The sequence below is a fragment of the Desmodus rotundus genome, chromosome 10 (genome assembly GCF_022682495.2).
Source record: "Desmodus rotundus isolate HL8 chromosome 10, HLdesRot8A.1, whole genome shotgun sequence".
NCBI classification, from domain to species: Eukaryota; Metazoa; Chordata; class Mammalia; order Chiroptera; family Phyllostomidae; genus Desmodus; species Desmodus rotundus.
In genome coordinates, this window is record NC_071396.1 from 55,086,123 (window position 1) to 55,093,736 (window position 7,614).

The 7,614-nt window shown below is 38.6% G+C and overlaps 1 pseudogene; it reads right to left on the bottom strand.

The window, feature by feature from the left end:
- Positions 1–223: 223 nt before the first annotated feature.
- Positions 224–1,392, bottom strand: LOC112317998 (nicotinamide phosphoribosyltransferase pseudogene; annotated as a pseudogene).
- Between the last annotated feature and the right edge of the window lie 6,222 nt (positions 1,393–7,614).

The window sequence follows — 7,614 nt, forward strand, 5'->3', positions numbered from 1 at the left end:
ATTGGAAATCACTTCAACATTGAAAAACAGAGGGAAAAAATGAACGGGCAGTATGTTTACAAGCCAACAAATAATTTGACTGAACTGTATCATAAAACACAGAGAAACCCTGTATATCTGTACAATAAACATTATGTATTGTGTAATCACACAGGTGGGTACATATGTACACACACACACACAACAAAGCCTAATGAGATGCAGCTTCCAGTTCAGTGTTCAGCTTCACCCTTTTTTTGTACACTATCAAATGACTAGCTTTGCCATCTTCCCGTTTTTGAAGACAGATTGGAGAAGATCATGCCCAAATTCTTCAAGATATCCTTTTCTCTCTTCAAGTGCAACACAATTTCCTAGTGGTGTCCTGTGTAAAGATAATCACTTCTTTCTGGTTCTTTTGGTAGGATCAGCAACTGGGTCCTTGAAAACATTAATCCCAAAACCATTAATTAACAACATAACAACACCTGAAGAAAAAATTGAAGAAATAGCTGAATAATGTTTGGAGCAAAGGTACACCCAAACCAAAGGAAGCATTTTTATTATTCCATTATTGTTGTTTACTTCCCACTGTCTGCAATCTTTTGTAAGGTATTATGTCTACACCATGCCCTCAAGTAACCCTAAGCAGAGACAGCAGCAACATGTGGCCCTTTTCATTATCAGTCACAGGGAACTTCTCACCTAAAATATCCCCAAACTTTAATACAGTATTAAGAGAACTTCAAGAATCAGGTCTAATTATTTGTGGTGCCTCTGTACAGTTAGATACTATTAAATGTCATAGATCTTTACCCATTTTCTCACATATGTTATAAATGCTATAGCTATCCCTGACCACAAGGGCTGGTCCTGATGAAAAATCTGGATACTCTGAATACTCTGTATTCAAAAGCAGCTTTTTCATGATCTTTCCCTCAAGTTGTTGTGATACTGTATTCCACCACTGGACAGAATAGCCTGGCACAGCGTTTTTTTGTTCCATAGTATTTTTTAATGAAAACAATTACTGCTGTTGTATCTGTTCCTTTGAAGTTAACCAAATGAGAAGATACTCTGGAAAGAGATGCAGAGTCTCTGTAGCCAAAATCATTTAACTTGTATATACCATAGATTATCTAGGTAGTTGGAAGTTTCTAACAAATATTTAGCCAATACTTCCTTCTGAGCTCTAGAGTTGTGGCTACTGTGACTGGAGACCAGGTCTGAACAATAATAATTTCAGTCCAATCAGTAAATCAGTAATGCTGGGAATCTGAGTTTTGTACTGTGAAGAGCACACTTCCTCGGGGAAGGCAGGGCTTTCAGGAACAACTTTTACTTCTCTTGGAAGATGTTCATCATATTTCTCAAGAATGTAGTTCCATCCTATTCATTAAAGACATCATCTTGGAAAGTTCACTCATCCATTGTTCTGAAATGCTATGTCTCTTCTGCTGTTCACCCTCTTTAGTGAATTTTTAAATTGAGGATAGGGTCATCTTCATCTCTCTAAATTTGTTTTGGGTCTCTCTTACACCTCTCATAGCTCTACTTACCATATTCAATTTCCTTTCCCAGTGTGTGGAATATATGGAGTATCTGGAGGCTGACTGATTTCTGAACCTGGGTGGTATACACATGGTGTTTGCTTTACATAATATCATAAATTTTTCTGCATGTGTATTATATTTCAAAATGAAAAGTTAGATGGCTCATATTAGCTCCACATTTAAAATATCCAAAATGCAGTCACTTCCCACCGCCCAAACCATTCCTACCCTGATTCAAGCCTCCATGATTCATTAACTTGTTAACAGCAAATCCACCCCACTGTACTCCCCTCTTCTGCCTGAGCACCCTATAGTCTTTCAGCTCATATGCTAATGTCATTATTTAAAATAAAAGTTCAATCATCTCATTCCTTTGCTGAAATCCCAGTGACTGGTTATCTTATTCAGAATCCAAGTGAAAGACTTTTTGTAGCTTACAAAGCCTTACATGATCTAGCATCCTCTTATGTCTCTGACTTCTTTCTCAAGATAATCCCTCTATATTATCCACACCTGCCTCCCTTATATTCTTCCAACTTACTGGGCACTCACTTGCTTCAGCCACATGGCACTTAAAATTTTCTCTCTCTAGAACATTCTTCCTTCTGATACCTCCAAGGCTTATCTCCATCAAATGTGTATTCAGATTTTATCTTCTTGGTAAGACTTCTCTGAGTTATTTAAATCAATCTCCTTTTGCCAGTACCTCCTAGTCCCTTCTTTATTTTGTTTGTTTATTTTTGCATAGTACTTAACACCGTCTGTCATATTGTATAGTTTGTATTCATTTATTCTTTGTCTATTGTCCTCAAACTAAACATAAACCCTGTAGGGGAAATTATTTTTATCACTTTTTAAAAAATTCATTGTTTGAAGCTTCAGTGCCTATAATCAGTGTTTCACATGAAGTATGGACTAAATAAATGTATGTTGAATGAATACTTTGAACTATTATTCTGTACTTTCAGGTAATTTCTCCTCCTTGAAATTAAAAAAAAACCTCCATTGTTTATTTCATTGGCTTGTACATAATGTGCAATTAAGAGATGTTTGTTGAATGAATGGCTCCATGCCTAGCTATGAGCAATGTAGTCTTATTATTCTAATGGATACAGATGGGGAGTGGGAGTATGCACTCTGAGTTCTATTCTTGGCTTTTTTTTCCTGATTACATTCAACAGCCATGAATATTCACTAGCTGTTTATTTTGGTATCTAAATATCAAACACTTATTTAGTAAACATGTTGGTATGGAAAACACTGGACAAGCCACTGTGGATTACCATATATCCCACATTTTCTTCCAGGCTCCCAAAAGACGTCTGCAAACTGATGCGTTGTCCCTGAATCCCGCATTCTGCAGTGTACTACTGAACCTGCATTTGAATAGGCCAGTGTCAGATTATGCCAACGGATCAGTTAATTGCAAATACAAAACAGCCATTGAGGACATATTTACTTCCTTTGTAAAGGCCAGTACAAATGAAATGCATGCTGGTGGATTTGCTGGAATAGTTTCAGAGACTGGACATGATTCCTCTTGGCTAAAATAGATCAGGGAGCTGTTGCTGTGGGTTGTAAAATCCCCTGCTTTCTCAAACAGGAAATATTGCTTTTTTTTCCATGAAAATATGCTGCTGGTCAGAGAAAACTACCTCTGTGCATCAACACTCACCCATTTGGAAGGGCAGCTCTCACTCATCTCTCTTTAATTACACCTAGAAGGGTATTGGATGCCAGGGAAGAAGCCATGTGCTCCCAGATCATAGTTTTCCCCTGGCTGTGGTCCTGGCAGCCTGGACTCTACTCCAGACACTGAAAGTCTCTGAAATACAGTGGCCAGCCCTGCAAACATGACTTGTGAATAGACTGACCAATGCAGAGAGTAGCAGAACTAGTGTTTCTCATATGGTGCAGGTTTATTAAAAATATTTGCAAAATGTTAGAGTAGGAGTACAATCTAACATCATCCCTTTACAGATGGGATAGTGCAGTCCCAGAAAGATGAAGTGATGGGCCCAAGGTCACAGCACTAGTTACTAGCAGAGTGGAATTAAAAGCCAGGTCACCTGATTTCTGATACCAAGGTCTTGCCACTCTATCACTCTTATAGTCATGGGCCTACTTGCTAGCTACTCTGGCTTGCAAATATTCATATTTTTTAAAACGCACCTGAGGCACAAATAAAAAATGTAAATCCTCAGGGCCTGCCTCCCAGAAACCCTCATTTGGAAAGTCAGTGATAGAATGTAGGAATTGTGCTTTAGCATGTACCCCAGGCAAATCTGATGTGGATGGCAGCAGGTCACAACTTGGGAAATTTTGGTACCTGGCAGGGTACCCTTAGGGACGATGCATAACACACAGATTTGTATCCCTCTGAGAAGCCCAGACACCTGTGTTTATAATTTCTCTTTGCCACTTGCTAATCAGGTACATCAGAATGAGTTCATTATTCAGCTTCTCTGAGTCTCAGTTATCTTACCTGTAAAAGAGAACTCACTGAGCTGTTGGGAGAATTATGTATGTCTCACAGGCACACATGTATGTCCCACAATTGTGTGTGGGCCCATGTGTGCATAGTAAGTGCTAAATGAATGTTAGCTATTGTTACAATTGATAAAGTGCTTGCATAGACCTGTACTTGTATCGTACTTTTAAATATTCCTTAAGTAGTGTGACATTATTGCTATTTTGAGAGTCACTGTTATTTTCCAAATTCCCATATGTGAACATACACATAAATATACCACACATGTACACACACATATGTATGTATTTAACATGCAATTTACTATATACAAAAATGTAAGTATATTTTCCCTTTGGATGTCCCTCAGTCTTCCTATTGTTTCTCCCCAGTTCTACCACATCTACAACAGAAAGTGCCTGAGAGATCAGATATCAATGAGATTGTTCATCTGTTCTTTAAAATGTTATTTTCTCTTTCTTTCCAAGGGGCCTTCACTAAAATGGCCAATTGCATTCAACAAGCCTGGTGAGAACTCACATTTCTGATTCAGAGGATATATGTTTAAGTAATTTAGACATTTTGGCATGTGCATTCCCATCTGGGCTAGAGGTCTTTCGGTCCAGGGAATACTCAACCTCGGCTGTCATTGATATGTAAAAGATTACAGGATACTGAAAAAGTCTACTGAGAGATAAAATAAAGGCCTCAAATCATCCAAAATGGTGACTTGAGTGCTCCTTTATCATCAGTTGTCTAAAATAACTTGATTGCAAAGATTCTGAGGATAAGTGATGGAAATAAACTCATGTGTGAAGTGATAGCTATATCAAGAAAAATAGAGATGAATGTCAGAGAATTCTGAGTGACTTTGGGGCTGAGTGCTTTAGAAAACACAGGTAACCTAGGAATGAGACACTCTATGATTGATCTAGAGTTGCTGTCATTAAAAAGTATTGAGAGGGGCCACAAGTTAGCTTGGCTACATTGATGCATTGTATTATTGAAAATGGCCCTAAACAACATGTTCTACTTGGTGGTGATAGCAGTAGTGACTCCAGTGTTAGTAGTGGTGTGGTAAGGTAACTCCTGTTTTTCTTATAAAAATCTAGATGGATAGTGTAGCACTCTTCGTGTCAGCGGGACCATGGAGTTGAGGAAGACCAAGTTTGAATCCAGTTTGGTACTTCCTCACTGTGTGAAGGTGAGCAAGTTGTTTGGAATCTCTAAATCTCATTTTTCTCATCTGTACAATGAGAATAAATTACTGACCTTTAAGGGTTGTTAATATAATTAAATTAATTTATATAAATATATAAAAATTATATGTAAATATATAAATAATTTAATTATAGAAAGTACCTGAGTCATAGATGATCAATAAGTGCTTTCTCCTTCATAGTAGTGTTAGTGGCAATGAAAATGTTAGCAGTAGTAGGGTTTTTCTCTTTATATGTAGCCTAATATTATTTTAATTTGCTGTCTAAACTTAATGTTTGGGTTGTTTGAATTATACCTTACTCAAAAATGCATTTTTCCAATGGGAATGAATAAATGATGAAAATGTCTGAATGTCGGGGAGCTTTAGTGCAGCCCCCATCTGCCATGGATGAAGAATAAGTCTACCAAGACATGATCTGCTTGGGGAGGAGAGGGGGCTGATTCTCTCAAAGGAGAAGGGCCCAGAGCCATTTCCCTCCATGGGCTTTTATTAGGTTCATTCGCACAGGAATACAGGTAAAGCTCATCAATCACTGTTAGCCAGTAAGGGTTAAACAATACATGATTTACAGAGAACTTTGAAGGCTTATTCTGAGTTATAGCCGATTAGTTAGAGGGCCATAAAACTTCAGGTGCCAGACTCATCTCAGGTCTGGACCCTTATCTTTTAAGCTGAGGGTACAAATTAAGTAGGTTTCACAGGAATGTATGTATTTTTCTTAGGCCTGATTCCCCAGGGAATCCGCCCCTCCCAGAGCAGGGGACTGCACTGCCCTCTGTTATTGCTTCAGGCTTAAGTCAGGCAAGGGAAGTAAGGCAGCCAAGAGATTAGGAGACTTCTTGGAGACAGAATGAAGACTCAGGCTATTTCAAAGCTGAGGGGTGAAGGTCCACCACCCCCTCTTTCCACAGCCCCCCAGAGTCCTTCCTTGCGAGCTTATCCCTGGTGACCAGAGCCTGTCTTGGGTTGATCCTCCCTTGAGGAATCTTACCCATCATTGGCTAACTGGCCAAGCTCAGGGCCAAGCAGGGTGAAGTGGGCAGAGGTGGCACACCTGCCAGGGAGATAAGCTTTGTTTCCTTAGTGGTTCATAGTCCCAATTCTGACTCAGTCTTAACCATGGGGGGTTACAGCTTCTGAAACCAGGCAGGGCGGTTCCCAATATCTGAGAGAAATAAGAGATTCAGGACAGTCCAGTTTGCTTTAAACACGTGGAGACCAACAAATTGGTGCCCTGGAGCCTCTGCATTATCTACCCATATCTCAGATCTGTATTTATTACTGCACACTGGGGCAACAGGAAGTGGGGGTCTCCGTCTGAATCCATGTAAAGACAAATAATAAGTTCCAAACATTTTTATCCAGTGATGAGATGGTTCAATGCCAAGACCTTGAGCAGAGTTCTTAGGTTCCTAAATTGTTGTAGGTTTTTTCCTAGGTTGGGGAAATACAAAAAAGTCAGAGATTCCCTTGGACAGAATGAACCTTCATGAGTGAACTTCACCATCCTTTCAGGTGCCCTATTTTCCTACTACACATCCTCCTTTGGATCCATCACACTTTGCTCCCTGGAAGGAGCTAATGAGCGTATTCAAACTGAGGTGTAAGTGGGTGATACAGATTTCTAAATCCTCTTCTCAAGGAAATGAGTTTTTTATAGGAATGGAGAGAAACAAATCTCTAGCTTTAGGTTGTCAAACATTAGCAAGTAGATGAGGGGCAAAGGGATAGGCATCTTTTTGGACAAGGTAATCATATTTTAAAACAATTTGTTTGCTACATCTATGTAAAAGTCACATTCATTGAGAAAAATTTGGAATATCCCCACCCCAAAAAACCCATGAAAATGAAAATGTATCACATGTATATTTAACATTCAAACTTGAGTGATCAAGAATTTTCATATATTTTCAAACCTTTCTTTATAAATAGCCATTTCACACATGTGCACAAAAGTGAACCTCCATATACTTATTTGTAAACTGCTCTTATATATTGGTTATATCCATTTCATTATATTTCTGCCTCATAATTTTAAGAGCTACAAGTCATTACATCACAGAGATGGACCTCAACATTTTAACCCATGTTCTATGGCCGGAGAGGTCATCATTCCTAAATTCTGGCTTCTAAGAGCTAAATAGAGATGAACATTCTTGTAGATTACACCTTTCAGAATTTCATGATAAACCTTTTAAAGTTCTAGAAGTAAAATTGCTGGGTCAAATGATATGCAAATTTTTAAACAGAGTGACATATTATCAAAGAAAAAGAGAAAGAGCACTCCCTCTACTCTCACTGTCCCTAAGTATCATTATTTAAAAGAAGGAAGTGGACACAGCACACCTTTCACACAGTCATATGACCAGCCTATCCTAAGGATGGAGTTC